A 22,677-nucleotide genomic window follows, 5' to 3' on the forward strand; every position below is an offset into this window, starting at 1 on the left:
TTCTCCAGTTCCTAAATTTAAATGCCAAGGAGAAATACAATGAGAAATTTGATAGCCTTTCTATCAGAGAAGGCTCTGCCAGAGAAGCAGCTCAACAGCTACACTGACTAGTTTTTGTCAACCCAACTTCAAATCGTAGTGCATAAATCTTGACATTTGGAAAAAAGATAGATATATTCTTCATGAGTCACGTTTTATTTCCTCTGGTGTTGTTGGCAACAGCAATCTATGTTGACTGGGAAGCAAAATACGAGTGGATGGAATAAAAAAGGCTCTTGTAGACTAGAGGGAACATGGAAGGGACCGCCTCTGCCAACTGTCCATGTGCTTCTCTGCCTTTCACAGTGTCCTTTGCAGTTAGGTTGTGGCCATGGGTCTGAAGGCTCGCTGATAAGAATGTGAATGGAAGTTCAGCCTCAGGCAATGGAGAAGGATGTGAATTATCCACTGACTCCTTGGAATGAGGAACTCTGAAATGAAGTCATTGCATATGGAAACAGCTGAATTCCCGTGACATCACTGGGGAGCCATTGAGCCACTACCACCTGACCTGCATCAGATATGGCGTAACCCATGCTCCCTCAGTTGTGTTGGATGAAACCACTGAGACTCTGGGGCTTGTGCTACTGACCTGTAAAATGGCTTGTTGAAAATGATAAAAACTAAGGTTCTCCCATGAAGTCCCTCTAAAACGTCCTCTTTGAAAGTAGTCTTGACTCTTGATATTACTAACTATCAGGTGAGTATCTAAGAACAGGTGCCATCAGCACTTTTTGTTCTTAGTAAAGTTATCATTTGGAACACTGTGCTCAGAATGGTGTGACCGTGCTGCCCAGTTTGTAGTGAAAGGGATTACAAATATTTTCCTTGTCTGAGACAGCCATTCTGATTGGCACTTGTTTTGTCCTTTTACCCCTCACTTTCTCTCTTCCTCTACTCTATCCTTCATTTTCCCATTCAACTTTACAGATTGTCATGTGACATTCAAACAGATGATTATTGATTTGAATGAACATAGTGGTAGTAAAATAGACAAAGAAGAAGCATAGTTTTAATAAAATGGTTTTCCTTGATTATAACCTTGTCCCAGACTATCCCCACAATAAATCACTGCAGCTATGTGAAAACATAGAATCAAGCTTGTATTCCACTTCTTACCAGCTGTGTGACTTTAGGAAAGCTACTTTACTTTAAGCCTCAGGTTTTTATCTACAAAATTGGGGTAATGATACCCACGGTTATTTTAAGAGCGGTAAATGAGATAATGCTGATGGAGGCGTACACTACAATATCTGGCACACAATGAGTGATAAGTAAGTATGTTGGATGTTCATGAAGTCATACATATAGGAAGCATAAAATAATTGAAGTGTGTGTATTAATTGTAAGAGCTGTGCACAGTGGTAAATATTAACAAATGGCTCTCCTCAGAGGTAGGGGGTATTAATTTGTAGTGTTTGCCGATTTCCATCATGGTATAAACATTCCTACTATGGCCACTTTCAAGCTAACAAGGTAAAGTCACTGAATGTGGAGTTGAGAAGACTTGTGCATACCTCCATGTAGACTTTCACCACATATACACAAAAAGATAACCTCAAAAACACACAAAATGGCAAACTATAGAAAAATAACTAACGTGACAGATTTGTTTTTTTTTAACCTTTGTTTTTAATATAATTTATTCTATCTTAAATTTATAGAATTTAATTTTTATGAATGTCTACAGGTAACAACCAACACTTGAAAAATTAACAATCAGTTCTTGTGAGTTGCTATAAACCAGCTCCAGCACACACTGTGTCTTTAGCATATGTCTATTGAAACTCGCTTAAGTTAACCCTTAGTAAAATATATAGTTTTTTTCCATTATGTGAGATAGATTGGTATCATGGTGCCAAATAGAGAAAATTAGCTGAATCCCACCTCTAAGATGTGTTAGCTCTGGGACCTTAGACAAATGACTTAATGTTTCTAAGCCTTGTTTGCTTCATCTTTACAATTGAATGTTAGGGGATAAAAATAATACCTAACCCATGAAAATGTTTATAAATAAAAATAATTCATGATGCCTAAAATAACACATGAATTCAGTAATGTTAGTACTATTCTCCTCCTTCTCTCCCTAAGCCTTTTTGGTCTTTACAATGTCTAGAGCAAAAATAAATTAATCTCAGAGGCAAAAAAAACAAAACAAAACAAAACAAAATAAAAACCTTTGAGACTGATAAAGAGAAGTCCTTGATCCACATAGCCTCAGGCAGATTGTGTCTTTGTGTCTTTGTTCTCTAGCCAAAAGCAGGGAACTAGAATTACTTAGAATTGGTGTCACAATAGGAGCAATTACTATTTAAGTGAAGCAGCCCTTACATCAATATGCAGATAAGAAACAATCTTCCCTGAATCTTTTGAAAGGACTAGTTCTTATATTTGGGTCAAGTAGAACGTTGTGTCTGAGCTGTAAGTGTGTATTAAAACACACACACACACACACACACACACACACACACACACAAATTCTTTTTTAAATGCTAACATGTTAAAAGATAATTTAGGACTCAAAGTATGAAATTTTTTTATAAATCCATTCCTGGCTTTTACTATTGTACTTTCAGCATAGGACAACAGGTTGATATTTAACAAATAAAATATTCCTAAGTAAAGAAAAAAAATGTAAATTTATGCACTGAATATATAAAAAATCACTACTAATTAAATTAAATATTAGAATGTTTTTCTTTTTATTTATAGAACACTTACTTTATATTTAGCTCTTAAAAATAATATAAAGGGGGTCAAAAGGTAAAAAGGAAAGAACAAAATAAGTAAATAAATAAACAGCATAAAGCTATGGCATGCATTGACTTCTACTGTACCAGCTGCTCAAACATTACTATGAATATCTGTTTAAATAAAACCTCAAATGGGTCCATTTTAGCCTTACCCTCAGGAATGTGTTTAAAGAATAAAAATATCCATTACCCTTGGCAATTTTACCTTGGTATTTTATTTTCACTCCAGTTGATATAACTAACTAGAGGTCATCAACACCTCCCATCACCAAACTACCTGGAAGCAAGATGTAAGCCACTTAACTCTATTTCTTCTTAAAGATATACTTCCTGATGCTGCCAGTTCCCAAACCCAATGTTTGTAATATCATTAACTTTAATTACATAATAAAAATGTCACCATTGCTACTGGGATACAGAAATAGTTTCTAAAATTTAATAACTAATCAGGGATTTATGACCATATGTGATATTTTTCAGTGACTCCCCATTCCCTCCTTGCCTTTCTTTGTAAGTATCCTTGTACCTCATACACATATCAAATGCCAACATGTTTATGTTACTGTGTGGAAGAACACGCAGATTACTAAAATGAATAATAAGAACAAAATCTCTTGAGTGCCTAGCTGGTTTGGCTCAGTGGATAGAGCATCGGCCTGCAGACTAAAGGGTCCCAGATTTGATTCCAGTGAAGGGCATGTACCTTGGTTGCAGGTTCCTCCCTGGCCTGGGCCTTGGTTAGGGCTCATGCAGGAGGCAAACAATTGATGTGTTTCTCTCACATCAATGTTTCTCTCTGTCTTTCCCTCTCTCTTCCATTCTCCCTAAAAATCAACAGGAAAATATCCTCAGGTGAGGATTAACAAAAAAAATAAATAAATAAAAAATAAGTATTTTGGAGATGGTGAAAGTAAAATGAGACCAGAGACACCTGAGAAGCAGGTGGGATGGAAAGCACAGTGGTCGAGGCAAGGCTCAGTAGACCCTGTGACCTTGGTAAACAATGACCCTCTGATCTCTTTGTCTTCAATCACTAAGTAAGAACCAGACTAGTCCCATCCCATTCTGTGACTTGATACCATAATTTCATGAAACATGAAGGACTTCATCAGGTTTATAAGCATAGATAGCATTTGTCTAGAAGAAAGGGACAGAATTCCATAAGAGAAAAGTGGGTGGGTCTCTTAAAGGCACCAACCCCAAAAGGAGCAACATTTACAGGGGGAATAATAAGTAGAACAGGCGTTTTAAGGCAGATTACAGGGAAAATGTTTAAAAATATTTTGCAGTAAACCATAGAGAATTTCCAAAGTCAGAGTAACAAAAGGAGAATGTACCCTCTAGGTCAGTGGTTCTCAATACCACCCCCCACAGCATTTAGCAATCTCTGAAGACAATTATGGGAGGGGCAACTAAGGGGAAAAGACCAGGGGTGCTAAACATTCTATGGTGCACAATCTCCCAGAGCAAAGCATTATGTGGCCCAAAGTACCAATTGTTCCCCAGTTAAGAAACCTGGCTTTCGGTAACAGAAAGCAATTCTAAATGGGTGACTCAGTCCCTGTATTGCCTTTCTTTCTGTTCTCAGCTACATGTAATATCTATGCACTTCAATCTTGAGAACTGAACAATTTACACCCTGTCCCCAATCTTGCATAGTCCCTGGTTACAAATACTCCTGTTTTAAATAAAAATAGTCATTACAATGCCAAGGAATTTGCATGACTGACATTCTTCAAGTTGATGCTTTGCAAAATTGTATTTAGCCTTGGAAAGAGAACAGCAATTAGTGGGAAGGACCAACCTGTTCTGATTAAATAGAATGTTAATTTAGAAATGACCTAAATGTGAACTCTTTTCAAAGTCAGGAATGTGTTTGCGCTAATTTGGGATTTTATTTTCAATTCCTCTCTGATATAAGAGATGTTGAAAAAAATAAGAGCCAGAAACTCTTCATTGAATATCCATCTGGAAGAATAAAATGATAGAAATATTGGAGTAACTCCAGTCCAACTTGCAAATTCAAGAGCAGAGCTGTAGAAAGAACTATTGTTTGTAAATCCCCAGGATCACAACAGGTTCAACTAACTATAACTTCTCCTCTTCTCAGAAAAAGTGTACCTGGGACAATTTATCTTACCTTTGGAAGAAGACACACATTTTGTATTTTTGTTTTTCAACATTAAGCCCCATGTATCACCTTTAAATTCCTAATTTTTCCCTTTCCCATTTTCTTCAACAACCATGACTTGCATAGCGATCAAGAAATATACACCAGTTATACTATATATATATATTGCAGCATAAAGCTCTTCCCATCCATACAGCAACAAAAAGGCCATTTGGGCACTGACAAAATGAAATGGGACAATAAAGCTGAGGAAGTGATGTCTTCGTGTTTTTTTTTTCTTTTCTTTTATTCTACCAGAGGTTATTTTCTTCTTGATTTCAGAGAGAGAGGAAGTGCAAGAGATAGAGATAGAGATAGATAGAGATAGAGATACAAATAGGTGAGAGAGAGAGAGAGAGAGGGAGAGAGAGAGAGAGAGAGAGAGAGAAATATCCAAATGAGAGAGAAATATCAACCAGTTGTCTTTCATACACCACCACCCGCCTCCACCCCTCCCCCCCCAAAAAAAATGTGGATCTAGCCCACAACTTGGGTATGTGCCCTGACTGGGAAGTGAACCCATGACATGTCTTGGTGATTTTGTTTTGTCTCATGGCATTAAATTATATCAACTATATAGATAATACAATGTTAATATATTAATTATATATTAATAACTATGAGATTTTTATCCCCAACCCAGACCCCTTCCCTGAATTCCAGGCTCAAACAGTCTCCTGCCTCATTAGCAACTCTACTTCCAAGATATTGTAAACTTACAATGCACAAACCAAACTCCTCTTTCCATCCCAAACCTACTCCCCTGGGGGCTTGGATATTTTAATTGATAATTCCATCCTTCCACTTGTTTCAGCCAAATCCTTCACTATGTTACCTTAAACATATATCCAGAAACCAATATTTTATTTTATTACCTCGTTCCTATCCTTTCTGCCATAGAGTTATTTTCTCTTCTCTGTATTCTGGTAATCACTATGTAACTGGTCTCCCTCTTTCTACTTCCCCACAGATCTATTCTCATTACAGTCACCTAAATAATCTTTTTACCACCTAAGCCAGATCACACTACTCCACAACCTTCCTGTTACCATTATAATTAGCTATTTGTTAATAAAAGGAAAAGAGCAAAAGGGAGGTCAAACATAAGAAACATGGCCACCAGAGCAGCTTCACCAGGAAGCTGCAATTTCACAGTCCCTGGGGAACTACCCGTCCATTCCCTGCAGATCACTGGAGAAGGGTTCTAACAAAGGGCAGGTGGGCATGTTCATAGTAAAATTGGGGTGACACAGGGAAAGTGCCTGTCAGCCTAACCTGGAACAGAGATCATTTCTTAGAGGAGGTAGAGCAAGTGAAAGCCCACAAAAATTTGGGAATACATCATCCCAGACAAAGGAAGCCTTGCTCTCTTGGCTCTTGGCTCTTTGTTCCTCTGTTTTTGTTCCTGCTTCTGTGCATTCGCCTATGTTCCTAAAAGCTGCACGGCCCACGGCCCTGTGAACCCCATGCACAATGGACTGGTGAACTTCAGCTGGGAACACAAGCTAAGCTAGCACGATGCTGGATTAGACTGTGCAAATATGAAATGGAAACTTTGGGCAGTGGCTTTCATTCTAACCCTACTGAAAGACTTCTTCCTTGGTGGGACAAACAGAAAAGGGCCCTTGGGTACTCAGGGGTGTCATTTCATGCAAATAAACGCCATTCATTCTCCTGTGTGAGTCTCAGAAAATTCTTTTCCTCATGATGTTACAAAACCTACTTCCCCTGGCAACAGTTGGGGACATAGAAAGCTTCCCACCGATAACACTTTCACTGGGATCCTATTTCTCTCAAGGTAAAAGTCAAAGTCCTTAAAATGGCCTACAATGACCTATAATCAGGAGCCTCAAAAATCCTATCTAATAAAGAGGGAATATGCTAATTGACCCTCATGCTATCCCAAAGATGAAATCACCCACAGCCAATAAGGAGGAAATATGCTAATTGACTGCCACATCCTCAAAGATGGCGGCACCCAGTCCCCTCAGCCCCACTGGGGTGACAGGCACATGGCTGCTCTGAGTTCCTACCTCTGGAGCCCCCCAGTCCCTTCAGCACCCCAGCTGCCCAGGGCTGCCCAAGGCTTAGGTAACCTGGGCCGGTGGAGACTTGTGCTGCTGGCAGTGGCAGCAGCAGAGGTGTGATGGGGTATCACCTTCCCCTGATTACCAGTCCATCCCAGCCCTGAGGGCTCCAGGACTGTAAAAGCAGGCAGGCCAAGCTGAGGGACCACCCCCCCCCCCCTTTATAGTGCATGAGACTTTACATGCACAAAGAGAACCAAAACATACAGCCCTTTGCACACTCTAATGCCCAAACTCATTACCCTGAGCAAATACTTCCCAGTACCATCATCTAAATTTCTTGATTATGAGGGTAACTATAATTAGGATAATGTAAGAATTACTTATATTTCTGTAACACTATATTTTTCAAAACCACTTTCAGCATCTATTATTTCATTTTTTGACAACTGTCCTATAAGGAGTCAGAGAAATTTTTTATTATCCATATTTACTAATTAAAAAGACAAGACCACGAGGTTAAATAACCTCCTGAGGGTTCGAGAATTACTGAGTCCCTCACAGAACCAAGCCTAGAACCGAGTGTCAGGTTGATTCCCCTGAGCAATCACTTTGCCATGAGGTATTTTTCTCTTCTCATATATCTGATTTCAGTAGTCAGGGATTATGTTTCACAGTAAAAGGGAAATATATTCAGGGGAAAATATGAGAAGACCTTTGTCCCCTGAAATACTTTGCAAAGTTATGGGAGAGAGCAAGGCAATTAAATGCACCCATCCCTGAAAATAACAACCCTCTAGGCTTTAATAAGAGAATTATTGGGTGATAAATGACAATTTGATAGTAAGAATGAAGAACTAAGACAATATTTACTGGGAAGGTAGTAAAAACTTTTAAAAATAATCAAACGTTTATACTTCTACGACCTCTGTTTCTCTAGAGACTTTTCCACTGGGTTTTGGCAAGGGCACTCACAGTCCTGGAAACTCTTCTACATGTTCTTCCAGCTTCTTTCTTAATCAGGGGCCTGGGGAACCAGTGTCTGTTTTCTTAATGGCAAAGAAGCAGGCAGGGAGATTTCTGAATTCCTATTCTGAGGTCAACCATGTCCTGAGGGAGAAATGGAAATGTGAAACTGGGTTTTCAGCATGACATTCTGATTTATGACATTTGGAGTGTTACAGTTTTGCTGCTTTTGGAGATAGCATCAATGTAAATGTAATACAAACACTCCTTATATCTCCCAAACAACAGCTGAAACATAGCCTGTAGCACCTGAAATGTAATTTACATATAAAAGAAAATCCCAACAGCCACTGGTTTTCAACTTTGGGCTCCTCCCTTCCACTCATTATCAAGAACAACATAATCAGAAAAAATCTTTATAATCAACAATTCACCAGCATAAAACTTTCAGTGGTATTCTAAACCATAAACTCTCATTTGGAAATGTCTCCCTGATCACTGGAGTGAGGAAGAATCTGAAGCTGCCTCTGAGCAAAGCAGGAGGAAGCCAGTGTCTTAGTCATGGGAGGGTACTAGTAAGTAGAGGCAAGATGCCACAGGTTGTCATTTTGGAAGCTCTGTCCCATATATTCCACCTTCTCTCTCATTAGTCCCCTTCAGCTTAGGTCCCCTCCTGCTATGAAAGCATTCCATGGCCATGCTTCCCCTTTCCTAAAATGTTTCTCATTCTGCTCTTTCCTAAAAAACAGTCCCTCTAGTGTTCCAGGATTCAGCCGTCTTCTTAATTATTACAGTCTCACCAGCCTTCAAACTCTAATGCACATTTTGGTCCTCACTATCAATTTAGGGCTTCTTGTATTTCCTAATAGTTAAATATATCACATATGACGATCTCCTCTCTTTTAATTTCATGGTGAGGCTAAGGATTTGAATTTATTTGAATCCTTTAGTAATCCATTCTACATAGTGAAGCATTACATATACTTGGTGCATAAAAAAAAAATGATTAGTTAGCTTTTTCTTTAAAGTCTTCATATCCTTTGGGTTCTTTGAGTTTGTAGTTGCCCATGAAATAAAATCTTAATTTTTAAAAAAATATATTTTATTGATTTTGTACAGAGAGGGAGAGAGATAGAGAGTTAGAAACATCGATGAGAGTCATCGATCAGCTGCCTCTTGCACACCCCCTACTGGGGATGTGCCCGCAACCAAGGTACATGCCCTTGACCGGAATTGAACCCGGGACCCTTCAGTCCCCAAGCCGACACTTTATCCATTGAGCCAAACCGGTCCCGGCAAATCTTAATTTTTTAGCATGACATATGAAGTCCTTTCTGGTTGGGACCTACTTACTCCTCCAGCCTCATTTTGCACTATTCTCAATGCTACCTCCTCCCATACTCACATCACCACACACACACTCACCTTATGTAAGAACAGTGCTGAATTATTTGACATTCCTTAACTTTACCTTGTTTTATTTCATATATTTCTTGATATTTCAAACCTTTTATCCTCTGTCTACATTGCCCTTTCCTCCCTAATCTATGGGGACCATCTCTATTTTTATCCTTGAAAACTCAGCTCAATGACAGCTTCTATAAAAGTCTATTTGATCCCCACTCTCAGCCTTACCCAACATGGTGCCACCACTGTATGTTGTATATTCTTCTATAACTTTATATATCTAATAATAAAAGTTACTTGTTTGTATGAATGAATATAAAAAATCAATTCATAAAATGAGGTTAACTACTAAAAGAGAATTCTACATAGCCCAGAATTTGCAGATGTAAAAACCAACTACTACCTCTCAACTGAAGGAAACTGGATAAAAATGACTCATGATTTAGGAGAGGGCCTCCCCAAGACTGTGATTGATATATCTGCAAAGAGGGTATGGTTTGAGGGTTCACCGCAGGTGTAGCTCAGGTTTAGGAAAGCATGGTCTGAAAATGTGGCTAGAAAAGCTGGGCTCCGGCACTGAACTGACAAATGGAAGACCAGGGGAAGGTAACCACCTGCCTTTATCTTATGGTGTCTCTCTAGTGCCCTCTATTGGCAGAGATCAGTATCGTGCCAGCTGGCAAAGGAAAATTTTAAAGGGTCCAGTTCCATTTTTACAAAGGAGGGCAGGGAAGGGTGAATTTGGAAGTGAAAGACAATAAGTTGATAACTGAAGTGACCTTTAAAGCAAAATTAAACAAGAGAAATAAATATATACTATATAATAAAATTAATATAATACTGAAGGTCAATTAATCCTTCATATTTTATTCCTAAAAAAAAAACTGTAAATGCCTTTAAATTGTTTTAAAACCAACAAAAATTTAAATATAGAAACTTGCAAAAGTAATACTACAGTGTTCAATTGATTACAAGTTTTTAAATCCCAGGAGTTAAAGACACTCATTTTTTAAAATAAGTTCTAATAAAAAGTCAGGTTTGTGTAACCTAAAATTATGAGTTTGAAATATTATCAGAGTTTTCCCAGACTATCTTAACCAGAACCTGCAATGGAAAATATTTTCCTTTTCTCTGCTTCAAAGTAATTAAGAGATAATAGAATGCTTAAAGACAACATTGGGAAATTAAAATATATAATCATGGAGAATGATGAGAAATCTATTGAACTGATGAATATGAGGTTCTTCATGCACCTCATATTGAGTACCAAAGTTTCTTAAATATAAGCGTATGAATACTGTCAGACAGATACATGTTTCCAATTGACATAATAGTACTTGAGACCTGACAGGCTATGAGACTATGAACATGACAGCATTGGCATAATGGACATCAACTTTTGGTTATATTTTTCCATAAAGACTTTTGCAGCAAGGGCCATAACTATCTATGACATGACTTAGCCCATTTAGGTATCTCTTCAGTTTAAAATCAACACTGTAGATCTCAGTATGTTCTTTCTTCCTTATCTTCTCAACATCTGAAGATTTTTTTTTTCTCTCAACATCTGAAGATTTTTTTTTCATTGATTTGCCTGGGATGACCTGCAGACATAGACCACTGGTTTTTACTAAAAACAAAAATAGGGCAGAACCTATTAGAAATGCTTATTTCCCCTCTGGCTAAAAGGCACCCATGATGCATTGCTTTCTTTCACAGAGCTAACTAATTGCAGTACATATGCCAAAGGACTCATCTGGCAAGGACAGGTCACTGAAAGAAAGTTTTCTTTCCCTTTGGGGAGCATCTGGGAGTAATATTCTCACATGTCAAATCTATAAGCTCCTGTCTCATCCACACTAAGACACCTGGCTGCCAGATTCACACACCAGCTTGTCAAATCCTGTCAGTTCATCAGCAGCACAGTGGGCCTTGGGATTGGGGGAGCCCAAGAGTGGAATGCTTACCAGAGAAAATATCACCTTCTATCCTTTCTCTTTGAACAATGATTATCAGAGAAAATTGATCAGCCAAACCTTGTTATTTTTCTTAGTGTCTAGTAGATACTCATCTGATCTCAAGTCACTTTGTTGAGCATCTATTGCAAAAGTGAACTCATATTTCTTAAGTACTCATCAGTCTTTCATGTGCTTTTCTCAAGGTAAGTATAGGCAGATCTATTGATATATATCCCTGAGCATGAATATTCTTGCTGTACTTCATAAGATTCATTACATGACCTAGGGAGTATTGTTTATAGGCTTAGATAATGTGCTAGAGACTTTTTAATGAGACTCAGGTACTTCAGCTGTTTCCCAAGAATGCATTGTTATAAATTCAAACCAGACTGCACTCATCAACACGTTTCTTTGATGAATTATTATTTATGTGAACTGACAAAGTAGTGTGATTTTTCCATCAGTCATCAAATCTGCCCTTTCACAGTTGGCAACAAATGTTTATTCTCTTCAGTAAGAATGATTTATATCATTGCAGCCTGTTGTTTGTTATGATTTGTGTGTGTGTGTGTGTGTGTGTGTGTGTGTGTGTAATAATAGTGATTTCTTTAAAAATAATCTCACTCAAACATTATACAGCTCTTCATTGAGTTCAAAACTAGGGAGCCACCTTCCTGCAATTTCCTCTTGTGACAAGTACTCACCAAGTACCTAATGATGTTGAATTGCTTTATCTCAACAGCTATTCAAGGCTCAAACACACTAAAGGAAATTAAATAAGATAAGAGAATATCCTGACCAATGATGGAAACAAGATGCAACAGATCACCTCTCAGCAAACATGACTGTAAGGGAAACCTGTATAATAATAAGGCAGAGATGTTTAAAAAGGCTCCTTCGAGGGTCAATAATGAAGAAAAGATTGAGGAACACTACCATATACCTCCTCTAAATTATAACTACTAAAAGTAGTTCCCTATTAAATTAAGAAAACAAATTCACTGGCCTAATATTTAAGGGCCCTGTGCTCTCAAAAAATAAAAAAAAATCTACTTTTTTTTTTAGCTTTTTCTTTCAGTCTCAATTCTTGCAGTTTTCAGTTCAAGAAAACCAATCTCATCATTTCTTAATCATTCCCTACATTTTCTGCCTCCTCCCTAAACCACCTCCACCTTTGTTTATACTGTTTCCTTCAACTCAAAGAGTGGTTACTCTTTCATGTCTCTTAAATTTCTATCATCTTTCAGGGCCTGATTCAAATGCCACTTACTTCCTCAAGGTTCCTCACACTCATAAGAGTAATCTAAGAGCTCATCATTCCCTTTGAACTTCTAACCAATGACTAATGCTGGCCCCTTTTACATTGGAGCTAAAAAAAGGATTGAGTTTTACTCAACTCTGTACTACCCAGATGATCTAGCACCATGCTTTGAACATATTAAATGCTCAATTTTATCAATTGAGAGAGAAAATAAATTTTATCGTTCAACTCATAAAATAAAATACTGTACTTTTTGTCATAGATCAATCCCTGGACTAAGTTTAGTGGGGTTTAGTTTGAGTCCTCAGTGAATCCTTGCTTTTTATAAGTGGTAATGACTACAAACTATCAGTTTGGGGATACTCCATGGATCTCTCTCCAGAAAGATTCCTCTTACTTTTCAAATTAATGTTAATTATTAGGTCATTATGGGTATGAAAAGTATAAGTGTGTAGATCAACCAAAGGACTTGCATGCATGCATATAAGCATAACCAATGGACACAGACAGTAGGGGGGCAGAGACATGTGCTTGGGGGGGGGGGGTAGGAAGGGCCAGGGAGAGGTCAATGGGGGAAAAAGGAGACAAATGTAATACTTTCAACAATAAAGAATTTAAATTAAAAAAAAAGTGAAGTAAAAGTGGCTCTGTCTCAGGAAATTAGGAAGGATTTAAGGATTGTGTATAATTGTACTTGTTCACACCCTCTCAGTTACCCACTTATTTTCTATTTTTTCCAGTGCCAGAGTCTGGAGAGACAGATTCTTAGCAAATGGTAGCAGGCTCCTTAATGCATGGATGATGACAATATCATGATGATTTCTTGAGTTTGATTATCAATATTTTGGTAAAGGGGCTACATAGCAAGGAAGCTTTTCTGTAGTAGGTCAAGTAAACATTGAGTGTGGCCTGCATTCTGAATCAGTCTGGAGTAGCTGGTCAGTGACTCAGGAGAAAGACATAATTCCTTCTACTGTTTAAAATGTCTAAAGCAGTGACCCTTTGATACAGTTCCTCATGTTGTGGCGACCCCCAACCATAAAATTATTTTTGTTGCTACTGTTAATGAATCATAATATAAATATCTGTGTTTTCCGGTGGTCTTAAGCTCTACAGTAGTGGTTCTCAACCTGTGGGTTGCGACCTACAGGTTGAGAACTGCTAGCAGGTTGCCTAAAACAGAGTTCCCTTGTTGGTCAAATACAAAAATATGTACTTTGTCCATTAGGAACAAATAAAGAATAGGAATGAGCCCCAAATTTGTAAGGATAGTCATCAAACCTGGAAATTTGGCAAATGACTATAGCTTTGGAAAAAGAAATAAAAGCAATGTTCTTCAGTGATATTATTGTTCCCTTAACTCAAGTTGTCAAATTATGGAATTAATTTTTCAGGAAAGTGGGTTATGTATCATCCCTGGATGCTGGGTCAGTGTTCATTGGTCCTTAGTGGTTTAAATGGCTTTAGAATAGAGGATTGAGATGAGACTTTGTGTCATAAGGCTTTGATTTGATTCATGCTTTTTCATATAGCTCATCACAACTATATTTATTCTCAAAATTCTTTGCATTTTGTTATAACTTATTTATGCATCTATAAAACTATTTTCAAAATTAAACTGTATTAAAATACATAATTAATAATTCAAATAGACTCATCCACTACACCAATTGTGTATTTTTGTGTCTTGATTACAGTCTGGGATGGGGGGAGTTTGTGGAGACTTTGTGGGAAGTGATACATAAAAATATCCCCCCCAAAATAGCCTTTGTTTTTCACTGTAGAACAATATTCCAGCTCAGTTTCCTATGATGGAGAGGGAGTGCTAGGAGTTCAAAATGTGTGATGGTGTTTTTATAAACAATATTAGCTCGTGAGCCTCTTCCATGTGATTCATATTTGAGTAAGGATGTGATGCATTATCTATTCCAAAGGCCTTCTTCAAGAACCTCAAAAAAACTTGAGACTCTGATGAAAATGGAAGCAAAAAGAACTTGACATTGATATACATGGTTCATAAGAAAGCCATTCTCTTTCATGTCTAATTGGCAACAAAACAGGAATTTTACATTTCCTGTTTTGTTGCCAATTAGACATGAAAGAGGATGGCTTTATATCTATGTGGACACAAACAGTAACTGTTTTATTTGCTTACTTTATACAAAATATAGCATACTCTATGTATCTTTGCTTAATATTTTAAACTTCTGATTATCTACAATTGAAACCAGAATGTAAAATTTTAGAGGATTAGTTCCCTCCAGCTCTCACCAGTGATAATACTTGATTACCTGGAGCAACTGCAAAAATTTATATAGATCTTAATATAAGATCTACTTCTAGTACATACATACACATACATATATACATTACATAAATCCTCTATATGTACATGTATATAATTTATGCCTAAAATTAAAGATGACTCTGTTAAAATAATGTTACCAAACTAATCTAATTACTGACAATTCTAAAGAGCAAAATTTGATGTCCAATAATTTTCTTCAAATGTAAACTATAAAAATTGTTGACTCTCATTTCACCAATGAAAAATTTTGTGTTAGTGAGGATTTCTGGTTTTATTCAACAGAACATAGAAAACTACCATATGCTAAAGAGAAGTGCAGAAAAGTGGCTAATTCATTTGCTTGTTTGTCTGTTAGATTCTTTGCTTTACCTCTGCTCACAGAGCATTTCAAAGGACTTTCAAAAATAAAAAAAAAGATAAAGTGAGATTATAGTTCTAGAAATATAGGGTGGGATAAAAGTAGGTTTACAGTTGTTTGTATGGGAAACAATATAACAATTAGTAAATAATAATATAGTAATAAACTGTATTTTCCATACTCATAAACCTACCTTTGCTACACCCTATATAATTAAAAATAGATATTTAAATTGGGAAAAATATCACAAATATGGAGGCTCTAGGGCATTTATAGTTCCATGGTCTACCCTAAATTCTTTGTAGATTTTTGTTTTGTTTTGTTTTTCCTGGCAGTGAAGACAACAAGGACTGAAATGAGTTACTTAATAATTTTGGTAGTAATGAAGAAAATATTGACATGCACTCCTCAGTGCCTGATTTTGAAAGTAGTTTACCCTCTGAAAGTTAAGTTCATAAAATCCATAATAATCAGTGTGACCTATGGGCTGTGAGAGCTATAGTAATATTACCAAATATTTATATATAATACTATAAAAATACATATATATGTTGCATATATACTTATATATGTATACACACACACACACACACACACACACACACTACTTTTGAATATACAAAGCTTCAATTAAGGTGAACTGAAATTTAAGATAATGAAGAAAATTCATGATATTATTTGGTATATTAAAAGGAATTCTAAAAACTTATATTGTATTCATCCTGAAAACCCATCACATGACTAGAAAGGAGATATCCCTCCCACTCCAGGTTAAGGAAAGCTAGCTTTATCTAGCACCATCCTGGAAAGAGACAGAAAAAAAATAGCCTTGAATTAAAAAGAATTGTGTTAGCTATCCTCAAAGCAAAAAGATAACATACAAAATGGGCGAAGATAATCACAGCAAATGATATTTCTGATAAGGGGTTCATATCTAAAATATATAAGAAACTTAAATAATTCAACATCAAGCAACCAAACAATCTATTTAAAAAGTGAGGAGACAGATGAATACCACATGATCTCACTCATTTGTGGAATATAAAGAACATTATAAACAAAAATAGATACAGAGGCACAGAAGCATCAAAGAGACTGTCAAACTAGAGCAAGAAGGCAGGAGATGGTCGGGGAAGGGATAAGAGATCAACCAAAGGATTTGTATGCATGCATATAGGCATAACCAATGGACACAAGACACTGAGGGTGTGGGTGAGGGTATGTGCCAGGGGGGAAGTCAATGGAGGATAAAAGGAGACATATGTACTACTATTTGTAATACTTTAAACAATTAAATTAAATTAAAAATAAAAAAGTGAGGAGAGAATGTGAACAGACATTTCTCCAGAGAAGGCATACAGATGGCCAACATACAGATGAAAAGATGCTCAAATTCACTAATCATCAGGGAAATGCCAATCAAAACCACATGAGATATTACCTCATACCGTTCAGAACAGTTATTATCAAAAAATCAACAAATAACAAGTGTGATGAGGATGTGGAGAAAAGGGAACCCTTGTGCCCTATTGGTAGCATTTTAAATTGGTGCAGTCGCTATGGCAAACAGTATAAAGTTTCCTCAAAAATTTGAAAGTAGAGCTGAAACCGGTTTGGCTCAGTGGATGGAGCGTTGGCCTGCAGACTGAAGGGTCCCAGGTTCAATTCCAGTCAAGGGCATATACCTTGGTTGTGGGCACATCCCCAGTAGGAGGTGTGCAGGAGGCGGCTGGTAGATGTTTCTTTCTCATCAATGTTTCTATTGTAGCTCTCTATTCCTCTCCCTTCCTCTCTGTAAAAAATCAATAAAATGTATTTTTTTTTAAATTGAAAGTAGAACTACCATAGAACCCAACAATTTTACATCTAGGTTTTAACGGGGTGGGGGGGGGGGAATGTATTTGAAAAGATATGTATGTCCCTATGTTCACTGCAGCATTATTTAGAATAGCCAAGATTTGGAAGCAACCTGTGTCCATCCACATATAATGAAATGCCACTCAATTATAAAGTATCAAATCCTGCCATATGTGACAACATTGATGTACCTAGAGCATATTATGCTAAGTGAAATGTCAGAGAAAGACAAATGCAATATAATTTCTCTTAAATGTGGAACTCAAAGAAACAAAACAAACAAACAAAAACAGACTCACAGAACAAACTGATGGTTGTCAGAGGGGTGAGGGGTGGAGGAAAGTAAGTGAAAAAGATGAAGGTAAACAAGAGGTAGATAGATAGATAGATAGATAGATAGATAGATAGATAGATAGATAGAAATACATAAAGTAAGCATTTTTTTTTAACCTGGATAATGTACCAAGTCCTAAGATCTAAAAGAAATTTTTCAAACTTGCCCATTTCTCTTGGCTCTGTTTCATATGTTTCCTGAGGAAATTTAAAGATGGTAGGAAAAGCAGACCTCGGATTGACAACATCATTGGCATTCCAGAGTAAGAATCAGATTCTCAGGGGATTGATTAGAGTGGCTGGCTCTACTGAATCTGGCCAACGCTAAACACTGAGACACTGTAAGAATTTTCGTAGGAAGCCATCTTGCCTTCTCTTAGAGACACCCAACCTCATCTTCACCCTGCACAAATATTCTTAGAATTGGAGAGAAACAGGTTACTTCATCCAAGAAAAAAAATAATCCTAGTGTTAATTCTGAAAAACTTTTCCACTAAGAGTTTGCATTGTGTACTCTGGCCTATGTAGCAGAGAACACTTGAAAACAAACAAACAAACAAACAAAACAGTCAGATGGCAGGTAGTTTCATAGTGTCTTTTGAATCCCATGAAAAGTATTCAGACATGCCATTGGAGCATGGGGAAAAGTAATTCTGAATAGATAAAAATATTTGTCTATGTGGTACCACTTTTCAGTGAGCCAGCCTGATGCGTTATGGAACTGTGAGTATCCTAGAAGCTCCCTCCCAATGGTCACCTCCTCAGCAGGAATTTGGCAAAAGACATGGTAAACAATCCAAGATTGCATTCTCTGTGTAGAGTGTGGAGTCTGGAGGGAGGAGAGTTTGAAGTCCATGTCCTGAGCTTTGGTTGAGGGATCACCCTACACTTTAGGATTTGGAGGAAGGACCGATTGTTCCATTTCAGATCCTTTTGTGGGAATAAAGAAGCCTAACCAAGACTCTTGCCTTGAAGGAGAATCGATTGGCTTCCACACAAAATGTGGCTGCAAACAAAACCTTTGAAAAGTAAGTATTTTTTTCTCCACCAACATGAGTCTGGAAATTTTTCAAAGCAGAAGTTACCATCTAAATGACCTGAGTCTCCTTTTCATTGTGTCTATGGAGATATAGGAAATATGGTAATGTGGTATCAATGGACATGTTAGAAGAATAAAAGGCATTTAGTTGAACATGTATTATGATTTTACATTAAAATTACTCTTTGCTAGGACTATGTTTTATTGACTAATTTCATCAGTCTATCTGCTAGTTACTGTGAAAAAGCCACACTTCACTATAGTGGCCGCAGTCATTATAAATTAATATCAAATTATCCAAGATTCTTTCCAACAGCTTTTATTTGATACTCTTTGTTCAGTATAAATGAACAAGGTTGTTCCTGGGGGATTTCACAATTTGATCACTGATTTCTTAGAAATGGGAAAGTAATTTTAGTTATTATTTTTGTATTATATAATTAAGGCATGTTTATTATAAATATATACATAAGGGGTAGGTAAGAATAAAATTTTAAATTACCTATAATCACAACATCCAGACATAGTATTTTGGTGTGTCACATTGTTCTCTATATTACAAAAAAAATCGATTTTATAAAACATATCCAGAAAGAGAAAGAGAGCATGTTGGTTCAGAACAATAATTGAGGAAGCATCCCAAAGCCGACTGTTGATGCTCACTAGCTGAGTGGCTTTGCCTGCACATGTTGCTTAACCTCTGTGTGACTTCATTTTCTCATCCCTCAAACAGTTATATGCCAGCTGACCAAATGCTATCCTCAAATGGCATTTCACAAGGCAGAGCCTAAGTAACCGATAAAAGCGGCGAAGTGCTATTCTCTCTGGGGTCCCTCTTCTCATTTTATCCTCCTATTACTATTTCTTACTCTTCTATTCCTCCTTCTCTCCTGATTTTTAAATTTTAAGTTGGTTAACTAATCCTACTGTCTTAGCGAAAATCACTCTTTAAAAACATTTTTTGTTGCCCAAAATTTTGAGTATATGATGCAAGTTTTAGACAAAAGATTTACATGGGATCATATAGATAGATATATCTCAGGCCATTTGCAGCTTTGCCCGGGTCCTTGAAGAAGCTAGAACCCCTATTCTAGCTTTCCTGTTTTTCCTGTTTGTAATTTGATTTTCTTGCCTGACATTATTCCCAGTGACACTTTGGAATCTTTCCCCGAGCCTCTGGCAGGACAGACTTTCTATTTGCTCCTGCAGCTCACTGCTGCTATGGACAATGAGGCAGGGGTGGGGAGGTGCTGTGGGGAAGTGGGGGAAATGGGGAGGACATACAGCGTCAGTAGCTTCCTATAATCTGCTGGACCCACAAAAAATGATCAGTTCAGTCACGTGTGCAGAGTCAGTTTTGAATGTGACAAAAGTATTTGTGAATCCCAGACACCTGGGAGAGTAACCAGAAGGAATAGTTAAAGCAATGAGAGAAGAGCCTTGAAAAGAGCAGAAGACTCTGCATAATATGGGAAAGTCTTTGCGGGGCTCTGGCTACCAGATGTTCCCTGTTCCAAGATCTAGTTACTGTTCAATTCACATAACACTGAAATACCAGGAAATATACTAATAGCATTTGCAGTCTATCCCAAACCAGGAAGCTTGCAAGAGAGCGCCTGGCCAAGCCATGTGAGCTCAGTCTTTTGTTTTGTTCCTGCAGCAACCTGATCACTTGCTTAAGGGGGAGCAAGGGAGGGGGGGGGGGGGGAGATAGACTGTTTTTCAGCCTTGCCTTGAAATCGTGAAATCCCTATCATAAAAATAAGAAATCGTATATGAAACCTTGGGGTCAGATCACCCACTGGTTCAGGAGTTCTCAATAGACTTATTATGCTTTGCAGCCACAAGGTGAGGGGAGATTATGGTTTTATACCAGTATTAGAATTTCCTGAGATTTATTTGCTTGAGAAAGACCCTTATCATCACTGAAATGTTTAAAGCATTGAAAAAGCTATTTTCCTTTTTGCAAATCCAATTTTTGAAATAGAAAACTTCAGGATGGAATGGAATAGGCACAGAATTTAAAAGTGCATTTTACATGTAATTTCTTATCTGATAAAAAAAATACCAATCCAAGAGTTCGATTTATATCATTCTTCTTTTTATACCCCAGCAACATACTTAAATAGTAGAAAATGTTCACTTTGGCAGTGAGAAGGAAAAGAGAGAGAAGATCTCCCACCACATGCTATCCCATGATATTTTCCTCAGTTGTTAGTCACATTGTATTTTTGGCCGTGCCCCAGAAACCACAATCCTCAATTACAGTTGCTTTCAGACATGTGGAAGAAACACATGCTAAAACAATTAACAAAATTATGACATTTAAATTTTTCCCTGGACTGTCAGTCCTGGAGATGCTTTGCTGTGTGATTCCATATGAATCAAAAACAATTATCATAAATTAAGCTGGCCAATTAATCCTTACCTCGTCGTTGAAAATATCAAAAACTAAAATAGAAAAAAACACACAACCATTTTCCATAGACTAAACACATTCCACTCCCAGCTGGCAGCCAGACTACATGTGACAATGGCAGGAAGGCAGAGCACCCAATCCTCTCATCCTAAGGCCAGTGACCTCCATTGATGACTAACTGCAATGTTATTACTAGTAGCTCTGAGCTGTCTTATGTCCCCTGCATTAACTGCTCCTCCTCCTGGGTTGACATATTACAGTGCTTATTAAATGAAATGTGTAGGATAACCTGAAATTGATGACCTTTAAATAGAAAATGGAACATAAATTGTCATAATGTAAGACTAGTAGCAGCAGCAAGTGAATCTTCTCTTATCAGCCCATATGGAATAGAACATCGCAGAGAGAATCAAAATACTGTGTACTTATTTATGCCCACTACCAAATTGATTTCTAGAACTTCAACAATAGTTTACTATTGACGTCCTATATTTATAATTCACCATGTATTTGTTAATCCCTACTATGGGTCAAGTACATAGCTACTGAAGGTATAATGAAGAATAAGACATGGCCCTTGCTCTCAGGAAGTTCATAAAATAGCAGAAAAGACAGATGCACATATTAGTGATTGAGTTTAATAAAGTTATAGCCAGGCTAGCTGAAACATTCTGTGAAGCACAGATGAGGAAGAAATACTTCATCTGTAAGTCACAATAGAGCCTATGACCCTGACCACTGCCAAGAAATGTGTCCTATTTGCATAGCTCTTGTTTGTCCTTTTAACTCTGCTCTCTACCTTTCTCCGCCCTGATCCTGCCCCAGGAGGCTGACCTCTGAGGACTAAATCCATAGGCTCCTTTACCGTCTTGGCTTGAGATAAAAGGATAGGAAGAAAATGAGGTCAAGCTAAGTATTCTCCACTCCTTCCTTGTTTAGTTTCCATGGATCAGTTGCATCTTTCTACCAAACGCAATAGTTCCTGTCAGATGCCCCTCTGCATGTACCACCCCAGGTTCCCAGCCTGACCCTCTGCTTCTCCCTTATGACCTAGGAGAGGTAGTGCATTATTGAAGGGGGAAGAGGAGGGTGGGGAGGAGGAGGAGAAAAGGAGGCAGATAGGCAAGAGAAGGAAGGGGAGGAAAAGGAAAAGAAAGAAAGAAAGAAAGAAAGAAAGAAAGAAAGAAAGAAAGAAAGAAAGAAAGGAAGGAAGGAAGGAAGGAAGGAAGGAAGGAAGGAAGGAAGGAAGGAAGGAAGGAAGGAAGGAAGGAAGGAAGGAAGGAAAGAAGGAAGGAAGGAAGGAAGGAAGGAAGGAAGGAAGGAAGGAAGGAAGGATCTAAAGAATAAAATAAAGAAAATAGAAACAGACTTAGAGAAGAGACTGATAGATGCCAGAGTGGAGCGGGATTTAGAAGCTGCATGAAAAAGGTGAACAGATTAAGAACTACAAATTGTAATTACAAAATAATCACAGGGATGTCAGGTACAGTATAGGAAATATAGTCAATAATATTTTAATAACTATGTATGGTGCCAGGTAGGTACTGGAAACATTGGAAAGAATCTTTTGTAAAGTAAAATACTAACTGCTATGCTGTACTCCTGAAACTAATACAGAGCAATCTTGAATGCAAAATGTAATTGAAAAAATAAAATTTTAAAAAGGAAAAAAAGAAAGAGAAAGAAGGAAAAGAAAAGCCTTTAGTAACTGGAAGTTGCTACTTCTGGCCAACTACTAGCAGGAAAACAAGGCCCTCAGTGTAACAACTGCAAGAAAATGGT

Source organism: Pipistrellus hanaki (assembly GCF_964339955.1).
Source record: "Pipistrellus hanaki genome assembly, chromosome: 7".
In the NCBI taxonomy this organism is placed as follows: domain Eukaryota; kingdom Metazoa; phylum Chordata; class Mammalia; order Chiroptera; family Vespertilionidae; genus Pipistrellus; species Pipistrellus hanaki.